The sequence below is a fragment of the Chionomys nivalis genome, chromosome 1 (genome assembly GCF_950005125.1).
Source record: "Chionomys nivalis chromosome 1, mChiNiv1.1, whole genome shotgun sequence".
In the NCBI taxonomy this organism is placed as follows: Eukaryota; Metazoa; Chordata; class Mammalia; order Rodentia; family Cricetidae; genus Chionomys; species Chionomys nivalis.
Window position 1 is genome coordinate 139,190,078 of NC_080086.1, and position 18,619 is coordinate 139,208,696.

Genomic DNA, 18,619 nt, shown 5'->3' on the forward strand with positions numbered 1-18,619 from the left:
AAGGTCCAAGAAGCATACAGAACACCGAATCGACTGGATCAAAAAAAAACATCTCCTCGTCATATAATAATCAAAACACAAAACATACAGAATAAAGAAAGAATATTAAGAGCTGCAAAGGAAAAAGGTCAAGTTACCTATAAAGGTAAACCTATCAGACTTACACCTGATTTCTCTATGGAAACCATGAAAGCCAGAAGGTCCTGGGTAGATGTACTGCAGAAACTAAGAGACCATGGATGCAAGCCCAGACTACTATACCCAGCCAAGCTTTCTTTCACTATAAATGGAGAAAACAAAATTTTCCAGGATAAAAACAAATTTAAACAATACATAGCCACAAATCCAGCCTTACAGAAAGTAATAGAAGGAAAATCACATACCAAGGAGTCCAACAATGCCCACAATAACTCAGACATCTAATGACCCTTCACCAGCACAACTTGAAGAAGGGAAACACACAAACTCTACTACAGAAAGAAAGAAAGAAAGAAAGAAAGAAAGAAAGAAAGAAAGAAAGAAAGGAAAAATGACCGGGGTTAACAACCACTGGTCATTAATATCACTTAATATCAATGGACTCAACTCACCTATAAAGAGGCACAGGCTAAGAGATTGGATACGAAAACAGGATCCAACATTCTGCTGCTTACAAGAAACACACCTCAACCACAAAGACAGACATCTATTCAGAGTAAAGGGCTGGGAAAAGTTTATCAAGCAAACGGACCTAAGAAACAAGCAGGTGTGGCCATACTAATTTCTAAGAAAGTTGACTTCAAACTAAAATCAATCAAAAAATATGGAGAGGGACATTTTTTACTCATAACAGGAACAATTCACCAGGATGAAGTCTCAATTCTGAATATATATGCCCCTAATATAAAAGCACCCACTAATGTAAAAGAAACATTACTAAAACTCAAGGCAGTCATCAAACCACACACACTAATAATAGGAGATTTCAACACTCCTCTCTCACCAATGGACAGGTCAATCAGACAGAAACCTAACAGAGAAATAAGAGGATTAAGGGAGGTAATGAATCAAATGGACTTAACAGACATCTATAGAACATTCCACTCAAATAAGAAAGAATATACCTTCTTCTCTGCAGCTCGTGGAACCTTCTCGAAAATAGACCACATACTCGGTAACAAAGCAAATTTACACAGTTACAAAAAAATATCGGTAACCACCTGTGTCTTATCAGATCACCATGGATTAAAGTTAGAATTCAACAACAATGCTATCCCCAGAAAGCCTATGAACTCATGGAAACTGGACAGTCAACTACTGAACCACACCTGGATCAAGGAAGAAATAAAGAAAGAAATTAAAGTCTTTCTTGAATTCATGAAAACGAAGACTCAACGTACTCAAACCTATGGGACACTATGAAAGCAGTGCTAAGAGGAAAGTTCATAGCATTAAGTGCCCACTTAAAGAAAACGGAGAAAGCACACATTGGAGACTTAATAGCCCACCTGAAAGCTTTAGAAAAAAAGAAGCAGATTCACCTAGGAGAAGTAGAAGACTGGAAACAATCAAATTGAGGGCTGAAATCAACAAAATAGAAACACAGAAAACAATCCAAAGAATCAATGAAACAAAAAGCTGGTTCTTGGAGAAAATCAATAAGATTGATAAACCCCTATCCAAACTAATCAAACGGCAGAGAGAGAATTCGCAAATTAACAAAATCAGAAACGAAAAGGGAGACATAACCACAGACACAGAGGAAATCAGAGAATCATTAGATCTTACTACAAAAACCTGTATGCCTCAAAATTGGAAAATGTAAAAGAAATGGACACTTTTTTAGATAAGTACCATATACCAAAGTTAAACCAGGACCAGGTGAACAATCTAAATAGACCTTTAGTCGCGAAGAATTAGAAGTTGTTATAAAAAACCTCCCAAACAAAAAAAGCCCAGGTCCAGAAAGCTTCAATGCAGAATTCTACCAGAACTTCCAAGAAGACCTAATACCTATACTCCTTAATGTATTTCACAATATAGAAACAGAGAAGTCATTGCCAAATTCCTTTTATGAAGTTGCAGTTACTCTGATACCAAAACCACACAAAGACCAACCAAGAAAGAGAACTACAGGCCAATCTCACTCATGAACATCGACGCAAAAATACTCAATAAAATACTGGCAAACCGAATCCAAGAACACATTAGAAAAATTATCCATTATGATCAAGTAGGCTTCATCCCAGAGATGCAGGGCTGGTTCAACATATGCAAATCTATCAATGTAATCCATCATATAAATAAACTGAAAGAAAAAAACCATATGATCATTTCATTAGATGCTGAAAAAGCATTTGACAAAATTCAACATCCCTTTATGATAAAGGTCTTAGAGAGATTAGGGATACAAGGGTCGTACCTAAGTATAATAAAAGCTATTTATAGCAAGCCGTCAGCTAACATCAAATTAAATGGAGAGAAACTCAAAGCTATTCCACTAAAATCAGGAACATGACAAGGTTGTCCACTCTCTCCATACCTCTTTAATATAGTGCTTGAAATTCTAGCAATAGCAATAAGACAACATAAGGGGATCAAAGGGATTCAAATCGGAAAGGAAGAAGTTAAACTTTCATTATTTGCAGACGATATGATAGTGTACATAAGCGACCCCGAAAACTCCAGCAAAGAACTCCTACAGCTGATAAACACCTTCAGTAGCGTTGCAGGATACAAGATCAACTCCAAAATATCAGTTGCCCTCCTATACACAAAGGATAAGGAAGCAGAGATGGAAATCAGAGAAGCATCACCCTTCATGATAGCCACAAATAGCATAAAATATCTTGGGGTAACTCTAACCAAGGAAGTGAAGGATCTATTTGACAAGAACTTTAAGTCTATGAAGAAAGAAATGGAGGAGGATACCAGAAAATGGAAGGATCTCCCTTGCTCTTGGATTGGGAGGATCAACATAGTAAAAATGGCAATTCTACCAAGGACAATTTATAGATTCAATGCAATCCCCATTAAAATCCCATCAAAATTCTTCACAGATCTTGAGAGGACAATAATCAACTTTATATGGAGAAACAAAAACCCCAGGATAGCCAAAACAATCTTATATAATAAAGGATCATCTGGAGGCATTACCATCCCTGACTTCAAACTCTATTACAGAGCTTCAGTATTGAAAATAGCTTGGTATTGGCATAAAAACAGAGAAGTCGATCAATGGAACCGAGTAGAAGACCCTGATTTTAACCCACAAACTTATGAACACCTAATTTTTGATAAAGGAGCTAAAAGTATTCAATGGAAAAAAGAGAGCATCTTCAACAAATGGTGCTGGCAGAACTGGTTGTCAACCTGTAGAAGAATGAAAATAGATCCATATCTATCACCATGCACAAAACTCAAGTCCAAATGGATTAAAGACCTCAATATCACTCTGAACACATTGAACCTGATAGAAGTAAAAGTGGGAAGTACTCTACAACATATGGGTACAGGATTTCACTTCCTACATTTATCCCCAGCAGCACAGACATTAAGGACAACATTGAAAAAATGGGACCTCCTGAAACTGAGTAGCTTCTGTAAAGCAAAGGACACTGTCACTAAGACAAAAAGGCAACCCACTGACCGGGAGAAGATCTTCACCAACCCTGCAACAGACAAAGGTCTGATCTCCAAAATATATAAAGAATTCAAGAAACTAGACTTTAAAATGCTAAATAACCCAATTAAAAAAATGGGGCCCTGAACTGAACAGAGAATTCTCAACAGAAGAAATTCAAATGGCCAAAAGACACTTAAGGTCATGCTCAACCTCCTTAGTGATAAGGGAAATGCAAATTAAAACATCTTTGAGATACCATCTTACACCTGTCAGAATGGCTAAAATCAAAAACACCAATGATAGCCTTTGCTGGAGAGGTTGTGGAGAAAGGGGCACACTCATCCATTGCTGGTGGGAATGCAAACTTGTGCAACCACTTTGGAAATCAGTGTGGCGATTTCTCAGGAAATTTTGGATCAACCTACCCCAAGATCCAGTAATACCACTCTTGGGAATATACCTAAGAGATGCCCTATCATATGACAAAAGTATCTGTTCAACTATGTTCATAGCAGCATTGTTTCTAATAGCCAGAACCTGGAAACAACCTAGATGTCCTTCAATGGAGGAATGGATGAAGAAAGTGTGGAATATATACATATTAGAGTACTACTCAGCGGTAAAAAAACAATGACTTCTCGAATTTTGCGTGCAAATGAATGGAAATAGAAAACACTATCCTGAGTGAGGTATTCCAGACCCAAAAAGAGGAACATGGGATGTACTCACTCATAATCGGTTTCTAGCCATAAATAAAGGACATTGAGCATATAATATGTGATCCTAGAGAAGCTAAATAAGAAAGTGAACCCAAAGAAAATCGTATAGTCATCCACCTGGAGAGGGGAAGTAGACAAGATTGCAGGGCAAAAACTTGGAACTTGCGGGTGAGGTGGCATGGGGCAAAGGGGAAATGGGATGATAAACATGAGAAGGGGAGGATGGGAGGAGCTTGGGGATTTGGATGGTTGGGATATAGGAAGGGTGGATACGGGAGCAGCGAAGTATATATCCTAACTAAGGGAGCCATCTTAGGGTTGGCAAGAGACTTGACTCTAGAGGGGTTCGCAGGTGTCCAGGGAGATGTCTCCAGCTGTTACCTTGGGCAACTGAGGAGAGGGAACCTGAGATGACCCTATCTTATACTGATAAATAGCTTACATATTACCTTAGAACCTTCATCTGGCGAGGGATCGAGGTAGAGACAGAGACTCAATTTGGAGCAACGATCTGAGCTCTTAAGGTCCAAATGAGGAGCAGAAGGAAGGAGAACATGAGCAAGGAAATCAGGACCACAAGGGATGCACCCACCCACTGTGACAGTGGAACTGATTTATTGGGAGCCCACCAAGGCCAGCTGGTCTGGGACTGAATAAGCATGGGTTGAAACTGGACTCTCTGAGCATGGCGGACAATGAAGGCTGATGAGAAGCCAAGGACAATGGCACTAGGTTTCGATCCTAATACATGAACTGGCTTTGTGGGAGCTTAGCTTGTTTAGATGCTCACCTTCCTGGACGTAGATAGAAGACCTTTGTCTTCCCGCAGGGCAGGGAATTTGGAATGCTCTTCAGTATGGAGAGGGAGGGGGAATGGTGTGGGGGGGAGGAGAAGAGGAGTGGGGATAGGGGGAGAGAGTGGGGGATAGGAAGTGGGGGGAGGGGGCAATATTTGGGAGTAGGGGAGGGAAATGAGAAATGGGGAGCAGGTGGAAATTCTAATTAAAAAAGAATAATAATAAAAAAAAAGAACGTTGGATGGAAAGTTCCATTTTAAAGCTCCCTTCCCTGGGAGTTCAACAACCCAGACTCCACCTCTGAAAAAGTCTGCCAAATAGAAACAAAGAGAATAAGAAAAAGAATTAATTAAATAAGCACTTGGATCTTTGAGAAAATCAACAATCTTATAAACCTTTATCCAAATATTGAGGCCCAAAAATGTTAGCTTATTTCAACCTTGACCAAAGGTCAGAGAGTTAGTACTTTACTCCTTCAAGGTGACTGTGTTTCTACCTCAAACAAAGTTACCACCTAGATTTAGATCAGAGAGTTCTGCTTTCTCAAGGTTATTTTCAAAAGATGTGGCTAATATCCAGATCTTGTGCTTCAGGTATAAAAAAGTAGATATGTTTCTACTCCAAACAAAAGTCTAAGGGTCCAAGTTAGTTCCAGTTCCCTTAAGGTGATTAACATTTAATTCCGCCTAGGGAGTGGGTTGCCTAGTGAATGTTTTGGTCTTGGGTGTGAGTGTTACTTGTTTTGTACTAGCAACCGAATGTTTATCTATTAATGCAGTCCACAACTTTAAACTGGTTTGGTTACTTCCCTGTATCATGTCAATGCAGTTTTTTTTTTTTTTTATCTTATTCCTATCATTTGAGGTTGGGTTATTTTAAGCAATTTGAAAATAAACATATGCAATTTTTATTTACGGGAACTCCCTGCAGGTACTATTCTATGATTTTTTGTTTTATTATTTTGCATCTTCGTACTCTTTACTTGTATTTCTAATTCCCACATCCCTAACATGGCAAGTAGTATTTTTGTTGAGGATGGTCCCCAATATTCAAACTAACTGAAAGGAAGAAAGAAAATCTCCAAATCAAGAAAATCAGTAATGAAAGGGGGACATAACAACAACAGACTCCTAGGAAAGAGAAAGAATCACTAGGGCATACTTCAAAAAGATATATTCTACAAAATTGAAAAATCAAAAACAAATGGACAAATTTCTTGATAAATATAACTTGCTAAAATTAAATCAAGATTAAAAAAATTAAATAGACCAAAAACAACTAAAGAAATAGAAAGATTCATAATAAGGGTCCTAACAAAAAAAAAGTCCATAGTCACACGGTTTTAACACAGAATTCTACCAGAAACACGGAAATCAATCCAAAGAATCAATTAAATAAGGAGCTACTTCTTTAAGAAAATCAAAGATTGACAAACTCCTATTCAAACATCAAAAGACTGAGAGAGAACAGGCAAATGAACAAGATCAGAAATAAAAGGGGGACATAACAACAGGCCCAGAGGAAATTCAAAGTATCATAGGATCTTACTACAAAAGCCTGTATGACACAAAATTGGAAAATGTAAAAGAACTAGACATTTTTTCAAAAAGTACATATACCAAAATTAAATCAAGACCAGGTGCACAATTTACATAGAACTATAAGTCACAAGGAAATAAGAGCTGTCATAAAAACCTTCCAAGCAAAAAAAGCCCAGGACCAGATGATTTTAATACAGAATTGTACCATAACTTCCAAGAAGAGCTAATTCCTATACTCCTTAATGTTTTTCACATAATAGACACAGGAGAGTCGTTACCAAACTCTTTTTTTGAAGCTACAGTTACCCTGATAACAAAACCACACCAAGACTCAACCAAGAAAGTGAATTACAGCCCATTTCACTCATGAATTTCGATGCAAAAATTCTCAATAAAATACTGGCAAGCCGAATCCAAGAACACAACAAAAAATTATCCATTATAGTCAAGTAGGCTTCATCCCAGAGATGCAGGGCTGGTTCAACATATGAGAATCCATGTAAACCACCATATGAATAAACTGAGAGAAAAAAACCATATGATCATTTCATTAGATGCTGAAAAGTATTAGACAAAATTCAAAACTGCTTTATGATAAAGGTCTTGGAGAGATTAGGGATACAAGGATCATTTCTAAATATAATAAAAGCACTATACAGCAAGCCAACAGATAATATCAAATTAAATGGAGAGAAACTCAAAGCCATTCCATTAAAATCAAGAACAGGACAAGGCTGTCCACTCTCTTCATATTTCTTCAATATAGTGCTTAAGCAATAGCAATAACAGGACATAAGGAGATCAAGGTGATTCTAATTGGAAAGGAAGAGTCAAACTTTCGTTGTTGGCAGATGATATGATAGTGTACATAAGTGACCACAAAACCTCTAACAAAGAACTCCTAAAACTAATAAATACCTTCAGTGATGTGACAGAATACAATATCAACTCAAAAAAATCAATAGGCCTCCTATATACAAAGGGTAATGAAGCGAAGAGGGAAATCAGAGAAACATCACCTTTCCCAAAGCCACAAATAGAATAAAGTATCTTGAGGTAACACTAACCAAGGAAGTGAAAGATTTATTTGATAAGAACCATAAGTCTTTGAGAAAGAAATTGAAGAGGATATCAGAAAATGGAAGGATCTCCCATGTTTTTGGATTGGTAGGATCAACATAGTAAAAATGGCAATTCTACCAAAGGCAATCTATAGATTCAATGCAATTCACATCAAAATCCCAACAAAATTCTTCACAGACCTTGGGGGAACAATAATCAACTTTATATGGAAATCAAAAAACCAGGATGGCCAAAATAATCCTATACAATAAAGGAACTTCTGGAGGCATTAACATCCCTGACTTTAAACTCTATTACAGAGTTACAGTAATAAAATCAGCTTGGTTTTGACATAAAAATAGAGACATTGACCAATGGAATCGAATCAAAGAACCGGATATTAAGCCACAAACCCATGAACATATGATTTTCATCAAAGGACTTAAAATTATATAGTGAAAGAAAGAAAGCATTTTTTACCAAATGGTGCTGGCAAACCTGGATGTCAACCTATAGAAGAATGAAAATTATCCATATCTATCACCATGCACAAAACACAAGTCCAAATGGATTAAAGACCTCAATATAAATTTGACCACACTGAACCTGAGAAAAGAGAAAGTTGGAAGTAGACTGCAACACATGGGCACAGGAGACCACTTCCTACAGAGAACCCCAGTAGCACAGACAATAAGAGCAACAATGAATAAATGTGACCTCCTGAAACTGAGAAGCTTCTGTAAAGCAGAGGATACTGTCATTAAGACAAAAGGCAACCTACTGAATGGGAGAAGATCTTCACCAACAGCACATCAGACAAAGGCCTGATCTCCAAAATACATAAAGAACTCAAGAAACTGGACATTAAAATTCTAAATAACGAATTAAAAAATGTGTACTGAACTGAACAGAGAATTATCAACAGAAGAAGTTCAAATGGCCAAAAGATACTTAAGGTCATGTTTAACTACCTTAGCAATCAGGGAAAATTAAATCAAAACAACTTTTAGATACCACCTTACACCTGTCAGAAGGGCTAAAATCAAAAACACCAATGATAACCTATGTTAGAAAAGATGTGGAGTAAGGTAAACACTCATCAATTGCGAGTGAAAATGCAAACTTGTGCAACCACTGTGGAAATCTGTATGGCGATTTCTCAGGAAACTGGGAGTCAACCTACCTCATGATCCAGCAATATCACTCTTGGGAATTAGAAATCACTGCAATAGTATAAATAAATGTATGCAAAAATTTTTAAAGTTATTTATACAATGTTAAGACCATGCTATGTTTTAGTAGGACGTAAGCTGAGACTCTTCTTAGACTTTCTAAGTATATACACATTAACAGAACATAAAATTACTGTTAAACACTAAGTTAATATTTGTTGTATATTTCTGGATTATGTTTTATATAAATAAATGCATGGTAAGTTAACTTGAGAAAGGTGCTAAAATGAGAAAAACAAAGTATCATTTAAATGTAATGTATTATTATCAATGTACACCTGCAAACAAATAAATGTGTGTTCTCTGATTTTCACCCTCTCTTTTATTTCAGGTGTTTTGTGACAAGAATGGAAAGCTAAGCCGGGTGGTGGTGGCGCATGCCTTTAATCCCAGCACTCGGGAGGCAGAGGCAGGCAGATCTCTGTGAGTTCGAGACCAGCCTGGTCTACAAGAGCTAGTTCCAGGACAGGCTCCAAAACCACAGAGAAACCCTGTCTCCAAAAACCAAAAAAAAAAAAAAAAAAAAAAAAAAAAGGAAAGCTAAGACAGTGGGCACTACTAGCTGGAACCATGTTCTCAGAATTATTAGAGAACATGGAGAAAAATCCGCAGTCAGATGAGATTGCTAACATATTCCACTTGGGGTCACTTTTTATATGTACTAGTGTACATTTATTGTAAAACAAGGATTTTATGACATTTTCATTCAATATATAATATCCATTGATTATCTTTACCCTGTTAGCCTTTCCTCTCTCTCTCTACACTTCTGCTAGGCCCTGTTCTGTCCAGTAGCCCCACCTTCTACTCTGTGCCTGTCCTGCAGGGATCATGTCTGGGGTCTTTGCTTTGTGCATCCATGATTTGTATTGATGTCCTTGGCTCCTAATTCCACCAACGCCCTAGAGCATAGGGCTGTACAGAATTGATCTTGCCCCTCATTGGCTACAACACTATGGAGAATGGTCCTGCCTCTCACCTAGTGAAGCACTCCAAAGAGAGCGTCCTACACCTCTTCTGGACAACACAATAGAGATGAACTTATGTGCTTGGGCATGGGTGAGAGCATGAGAATGGGAGAGCAGGTCAAGCATGCTATGTGGTTATGCGGTGAAGGAAAGACCTTTCCCTATGCTGTTAGCCAATTACAGCAGGTGAGGGACCTGAGGCAAACCCCACACCAATTTTAGCTCTAAGGAAAGTGGAGCCTGCTCCTTCTGACTAGAGCAATAAGACAACAAAAGTTGATCAAGGGAATTCAAATTGGAAAGGAAGAAGTCAAACTTTCTCTTATTTGCAGATGATGCAATTGTATACATAAGTGACCCCCAAAACTCTACTAGGGAACTCCTACACCTGATAAACACCTTCAGTAATATGGCAGGATAGAAGATCAACTCAAAAAAATCAGTAACCCTTCTATATACAAATTGTAAAGAAGCTGAGAAAGGAATCAGAGAAAGATCAGCCTTCACTATAGCAACAAATAACATAAAATATCTTGAGTTAACACTAACCAAAGTAGTGAAACACTGTTCAACAATAACTCTAAGTCTTTGAAGAAAGAAACTGAAGAAGATAACAGAAAATGAGAAGATCTGCCATGCTCTTGGATAGGTAATATCAACCTAATAAAAATGACAATCCTACCAAAGCAATGTATAGATTCAAAGCAATCACCATCAAATCCGAACACAATTATTCACAGACCTTGAAAGAATAATAGTCAACTTCATATGGAAAAACAAAAAAATCAGTATAATCAAAACAATCCTGTAGGTATCACCATCCTTGACATCAAGCTCTATTATAGAGGTATTGTAATGGAGACAGTTTGGTATTAGCATAAAAACAGACAGGTTGACCAATAGAATCAAAACAAAGACCTGAATATTAATCCACACATCTATGAATATCTGATTTTTGAGATTATACAATGGAACAAAGTACCTTCAACAAATGGTGCTGCCATAACTGGATGTCAGCATGTAGAAGAATGCAAAGAGATCAATATGTATCCTCATGCACAAAACTCAAGTCCAAATGGATTAAATATAATATAAATCCAACCACACTAAGCCTGATAGAAGAGAAAGTGGGAAGTAGTCTTCAATGCATGAGCACAGGAGACCCCTTCCTATATATAATATCAGTAGCACAGACACTGAGAGCAACAATAAAATAAGGACCTCTTGAAGTTGAGAAGCTTCTGTAAAGCTTGTTGACACAGTCAAAAAGACAAAAACACAGACTACTGAATAGGAAAAGACCATCACCATGCCCACATGACACAGAGAACAAATCTTCAAAATATATTAAACAACTCAAGAAATTAGACATCAAAATTCCAGATAACACATTTTAAAAAATGTGGTACAAACTAAACATAGAATTCTCAACAGAAGAATCTCAAATGGTTGTAAGACAACATCCTTAGCCATCAGAAAAATGCAAAGCAAAACAACTCTGAGATACCATCTTATACCACTCAGTATGGCTAAGATAAAAAACACCAATGATAGCTTATGCTGGAGCAAAGTTTAGTAAGGTGAACACCCATCCATTACTAATGGGACTTCAAATTTGTACAACCACTCTGGAAGTCAGTATGGTAGTTTCTCAGAAAATTGGGAATCAACTTATCTCAGACCCAGGAATACCATTCTTAGGCATATACCCAAAGGATGTTCAATTATGCTACAAGGACATTCAATCTCTTTCATTTGTAATGATTTATTGTACATTTCAATATGTGGCCTATTTTAGAAAAGTTTCTTTATAATGCAAAGTAAAATGTGTATTTTTTAGTGTTTGGGTGGACTGTTCTGTAGGCATTTTTAAGACCATTTGATATGTGAGGTCAAATAATTCTGATGTTTCTCCATATATTTTTTCTTGCAAGATATCATGTCTCTTGGAGAAAGTTAGGCATTGAATTCTCTTACTATAATGGATTAGGGTTAATCTGTGTCTTTTAAAACATAGATATATTTTTTTGAAATTTTCTGTCCCGAGGTTGGTGTGCATATGTTTAGGGCAGTAATGACTTCGTGGTTAACTGATCCCTTGATCAAAATGGAGTTTCCCTCTTTATTTCTGTTGCTCAGTTTCCTTTCCAAGTCTATTATCTTAGATGTTTGGATGGTGACATCTTCTTTCTTCCTGGTTTTACTTGATTGGAGTACTTTTGTCTTTCCTTTTACTCTAAGGTAGTGCCTATCTTTATAACTAAAATCTGTTTCTTGTAGGCAACAGATAGATAGATTTGGTTTCTTGATCCATTAGGTCACACTCTGTCTTTTAAGTGGCGAATAGAGGCCATTCATGCTTAAATTGTTATTGAAATGTGTATGCTAGTTCTGGTCATCATGCTATTGATTTGCATTGTTGTGTTCTCACTAGTCCTTATGGTTTAATAATTATGGTTCAAGTTTTTTCCAAAGTCTCCTTGTTTAGCTTATCTCTATATTTACCCTAAAATAAAGATTCCTGTATAACCTTAGGTTTAGTTTGTTAAATATAAATTATTTTTAGGCTGTAAATGTTTGTAAAATTGTTCCTTTTCCTTAAATCATGACAGTAGTTTTGTTGGTCATATTGTTAAATTGGTTGTCATTTATTACTTGGGTGGTATTATTCCAGATTGTTCAGGCTTTGAAAGTTTTCCTTGAAATATCAGCTGTTCTCTGCAAAGTGTTCTTCACTCGTGATTTGCACTTTTTCCCTTGCAATTTTCAGTGCACCTTTATTGCTGTCTCCTCAATATTTTAAATGTGAGATGCTATAGAATTTTGTTTTTATGTTTTGAAGGGAGAGGTTTATTAAATACAATATTTGGGGATGCCATCTCCTGCTTCACATTTGGACAGGTCAATTTTGAGCTTTTCCAAAATCTCTGAGGCATTCTGCGCTGCCTACAGAGGCTGCGTTGTTATCCATGGTCTTCCAGGATTCGATTTCCTTGATAAGGTTCCATTTCTCCCTGAAATATGTATCAAAGTAACAAAACATTTAATGCATGCTCCATAGCTACCCATTGGCAGCATCTGACTTCTTTCAAAATTAAAATTATATTATACGGTCAGAATGGCTAAAATCAAAAACACCAATGATAGCCTCTGCTGGAGAGGTTGTGGAGAAAGGGGCACTCTCATCCATTGCTGGTGGGAATGCAAACTTGTGCAACCACTTTGGAAAGCAGTGTGGCGGTTTCTCAGGAAAGTCGGGTTCAACCTACCTCTCGACCCAGCAATACCACTATTGGGAATATACCCAAGAGATGCCCAAACATACAACAAAAGTATATGCTCAACTATGTTCATAGCAGCATTGTTTGTAATAGCCAGAACCTGGAAACAACCTAGATGTCCTTCAATGGAAGAATGGATGAAGAAAGTATGGAATATATACATATTAGAGTACTACTCAGCAGTAAAAAACAATGACTTCTTGAATTTTGCATACAAATGGACGGAAATAGAAAACACTATCCTGAGTGAGGTAAGCCAGACCCAAAAAGAGGAACATGGGATGTACTCACTCATATTTGGTTTCTAGCCATAAATAAAGGACATTGAGACTATAATTCGTGATTCTAGAGAAGCTAAATAAGAAGGTGAACCCAAAGAAAAACATATAAGCATCCCCCTGAATATTAACCTTCATCAGGCGATGAAAGAAGACAGAGACAGAGACCAACATTGGAGCACTGGACTGAAGTCTCACGATCCAAAGGAGGAGCAGAAGGAGAGTGAGCACGAGCAAGGAACTCAGGACTGCGAGGGGTGCACCCACACACTGAGGCAATGGGGATGTTCTATCGGGAACTCACCAAGGCCAGCTGGCTGGGGTCTGAAAAAGCATGAGACAAAACCGGACTCGCTGAACATAATGGACAATGAGGACTACTGAGAACTGAAGAACAATGGCAATGGGTTCTTGATCCTATTGCACGTAATGGCTTTGTGGGAGCCCAGGTAGTTTGGATGCTCACCTTAATAGACCTGGATGGAGGTGGGTGGTCCTTGGACCTCCCACAGGGCAGAGAAACCTGCTTGCTCTTTGGGCTGAGGAGGAAGGAAGACTTGATTGGGGGAGGGGGAGGGAATGGGAGGTGGTGGCGGGGAAAAGGCAGAAATCTTTAATAATTAAATAAATTAATTAATAAAAAACATTAAGTAAAAAAAGTTATTATCATCTTTTTTTTGTCTTTTTTTTCTTTTATTTATTTTTTATTCTTTTTTAATTAAAATTTCCACCTGCTCCCCGTTTCCCATTTCCCTCCCCTCCTCCCAAATATTGCCCCCTCCCCCCACTCCCCTCCCCCTATCCCCACTCCTCTTCTCCTCCCCCCACACAATTCCCCCTCCCTCTCGATACTGAAAAGCAGTCCAAATTCTCTGCCCTGCAGGAAGACGAAGGTCTTCTATCTACGTCCAGGAAGGTGAGCTTCTAAACATGCTAAGCTCCCACAAAGCCAGTTCATGTATTAGGATTGAAACCTAGTGCCATTGTCCTTGGCTTCTCATCAGTCTTCATTGACCGCCATGCTCAGAGAGTCCGGAATCAACCCATGCTTATTCAGTCCCAGACCAGCTGGCCTTGGTGGGCTCCTAATAAATCAGTTCCACTGTCACAGTGGGTGGGTGCATCCCTCGTGGTCCTGATTTTTTGCTCTTGTTCTCCCTCCTTCTGCTCCTCATTTGGACCTTAAGAGCTCAGACCGATGCTCCAAATTGAGAATCTGTCTCTACCTCGATCCATCGCCAGATGAAGGTTCTAAGGTGATATGTAAGATATTCATCAGTCTAGGATAGGGTCATTTCAGGTTCCCTCTCCTTAGTTGCCCAAGGTACCAGCTGGGGACATATTCCTGGACACCTGCGAACCCCTCTAGAGTCAAGTCTCTTGCCCAACCCTAAGATGGCTCCCTTAGATAGGATATATACTTCGCTGCTCCCGTATCCATCCTTCCTATATCCCAACCATCCCAATCCCCCGAGCTCCTCCCATCCTCCCCTTCTCATATTTCTCATCCCATTTCCCCTTTGCCCCATGCCACCTCACCCGCAAGTTCCCCATTTTTGCCCTGCAATCTTGTCTACTTCCCCCTCTCCATGCGGATGACTATAGGATTTTCTTTGGGTTCACTTTCTTATTTAACTTCTATAGGATCACGCATTATATGCTTAATGTCTTTTATTTATGGCTAGAAACCGATTATGAGTGAGTACATCCCATGTTCCTCTTTTTGGGTCTGGGATACCTCACTCAGGATAGTGTTTTCTATTTCCATCCATTTGCACGCAAAATTCGAGAAGTCATTGTTTTTTACTGCTGAGTAGTACTCTAATATGTATATATTCCACACTTTCTTCATCCATTCCTCCATTGAAGGGCATCTAGGTTGTTTCCAGGTTCTGGCTATTACAAACAATGCTGCTATGAACATAGTTGAACAGATACTTTTGTCATTTGATGTGGCATCTCTTGGGTATATTCCCAATAGTGGTATTACTGGATCTTGGGGTAAATTGATCCCAAATTTCCTGAGAAACCGCCACACTGATTTCCAAAGTGGTTGCACAAGTTTGCATTCCCACCAGCAATGGATGAGTGTGCCTCTTTCTCCACAACCTCTCCAGCAAAGGCTATCATTGGTGTTTTTGATTTTAGCCATTCTGACAGGTGTAAGATGGTATCTCAAAGTTGTTTTAATTTGCATTTCCCTTATCGCTAAGGAGGTTGAACATGACCTTAGGTGTCTTTTGGCAATTTGAATTTCTTCTGTTGAGAATTCTCTGTTCAGATCAGTGCCCCATTTTTTTATTGGGTTCATTAGCATTTTAAAGTTTAGTTTCTTGAGTTCTTTATATATTTTGGTGATCAGACCTTTGTCTGTTGCAGGGTTGGTGAAGATCTTCTCCCAGTCAGTGGGTTGCCTTTTTGTCTTAGTGACAGTGTCCTTTGCTTTACAGAAGCTACTCAGTTTCAGGAGGTCCCATTTATTCAATGTTGCCCTTAATGTCTGTGCTGCTGGGGATAAACGTAGGAAGTGATCTCCTGTACCCATATGTTGTAGAGTACTTCCAACTTTTTCTTCTATCAGGTTCAGTGTGTTCAGACTAATATTGAGGTCTTTAATCCATTTGGACTTGAGTTTTGTGCATGGTGATAGATATGGATCTATTTTCATTCTTCTACACGTTGACAACCAGTTCTGCCAGCACCATTTGTTGAAGATGCTCTCTTTTTTCCATTGAATACTTTTAGCTCCTTTATCAAAAATTAGGTGTTCATAAGTTTGTGGGTTAAAATCAGGGTCTTCTACTCAGTTCCATTGATCGACTTCTCTGTTTTTATGCCAATACCAAGCTGTTTTCAATACTGAGGCTCTGTAATAGAGTTTGAGGTCAGGGATGGTAATGCCTCCAGACGATCCTTTATTATATAAGATTTTTTTGGCTATCCTGGGTTTTTTGTTTCTCCATATAAAGTTGATTATTGTCCTCTCAAGATCTGTGAAGAATTTTGATGGGATTTTAATGGGGATTGCATTGAATCTATAAATTGTCTTTGGTAGAATTGCCATTTTTACTATGTTGATCCTCCCTATCCAAGAGCAAGGGAGATCCTTCCATTTTCTGGTATCCTCCTCAATTTCTTTCTTTATTGACTTAAAGTTCTTGTCAAATAGATCCTTTACTTTCTTGGTTAGGGTTACCCCAAGATATTTTATGCTATTTGTGGCTATCGTGAAGGGTGATGCTTCTCTGATTTCCATCTCTGCTTCCTTATCCTTTGTGTATAGGAGGGCAACTGATTTTTTGGAATTGATCTTGTATCCTGCAATGCTACTAAAGGTGTTTATCAGCTGAAGGAGTTCTTTGCTGGAGTTTTTGGGGTCGCTTATGTATACTATCATATCGTCTGCAAATAATGAAAGTTTAACTTCTTCCTTTCCGATTTGAATCCCTTTGATCCCCTTATGTTGTCTTATTGCTATTGCTAGAATTTCAAGCACTATATTAAAGAGGTATGGAGAGAGTGGACAACCTTGTCGTGTTCCTGATTTTAGTGGAATAGCTTTGAGTTTCTCTCCATTTAATTTGATGTTAGCTGACGGCTTGCTATAAATAGCTTTTATTATATTTAGGAACGACCCTTGTATTCCTAATCTCTCTAAGACCTTTATCATAAAGGGATGTTGAATTTTGTCAAATGCTTTTTCCGCATCTAATGAAATGATCATATGGTTTTTTTCTTTCAGATTATTTATATGATGGATTACATTGATAGATTTTCGTATGTTGAACCAGCCCTGCATCTCTGGGATGAAGCCTACTTGATCATAATGGATAATTTTTCTAATGTGTTCTTGGATTCGGTTTGCCAGTATTTATTGAGTATTTTTGCATCGATGTTCATGAGTGAGATTGGCCTGTAGTTCTCTTTCTTGGTTGTGTCTTTGTGTGGTTTTGGTATCAGAGTAACTTCAGCTTCATAGAAGGAATTTGGCAATGACTTCTCTGTTTCAATATTGTGAAATACATTAAGGAGTATAGGTATTAGGTCTTCTTGGAAGTTCTGGTAGAATTCTGCATTAAAGCCGTCTGGACCTGGGCTTTTTTTGGTGGGGAGGTTTTTTATAACAACTTCTAATTCTTCGCGACTAACAGGTCTATTTAGATTGTTCACCTGGTCCTGGTTTAACTTTGGTATATGGTACTTATCTAAAAAAGTGTCCATTTCTTTTACATTTTCCAATTTTGTGGCATACAGGTTTTTGTAGTAAGATCTAATGATTCTCTGAATTTCGTCTGTGTCTGTGGTTATGTCTCCCTTTTCATTTCTGATTTTGATAATTTGCGTATTCTCTCTCCGCCGTTTGATTAGTTTGGATAGGGGTTTATCAATCTTATTGATTTTCTCCAAGAACCAGCTTTTTGTTTCATTGATTCTTTGGATTGTTTTCTGTGTTTCTATTTTGTTGATTTCAGCCCTCAATTTGATTATTTCCAGTCTTCTACTTCTCCTAGGTGAGTCTGCTTCTTTTCTTTCTAAAGCTTTAAGGTGGGCTATTAGGTCTCCAATGTGTGCTTTCTCCGTTTTCTTTATGTGGGCACTTAATGCTATGAACTTTCCTCTTAGCACTGCTTTCATAGTGTCCCATAGGTTTGAGTACGTTGAGTCTTCGTTTTCATGAATTCAAGAAAGACTTTAATTTCTTTCTTTATTTCTTCCTTGATCCAGGTGTGGTTCAGTAGTTGACTGTCCAGTTTCCATGAGTTCATAGGCTTTCTGGGGATAGCATTGTTGTTGAATTCTAACTTTAATCCATGGTGATCTGATAAGACACAGGTGGTTACCGATATTTTTTTGTAACTGTGTAAATTTGCTTTGTTACCGAGTATGTGGTCTATTTTCGAGAAGGTTCCACGAGCTGCAGAGAAGAAGGTATATTCTTTCTTATTTGAGTGGAATGTTCTATAGATGTCTGTTAAGTCCATTTGATTCATTACCTCCCTTAATCCTCTTATTTCTCTGTTAGGTTTCTGTCTGATTGACCTGTCCATTGGTGAGAGAGGAGTGTTGAAATCTCCTACTATTAGTGTGTGTGGTTTGATGACTGCCTTGAGTTTTAGTAACGTTTCTTTTACATAAG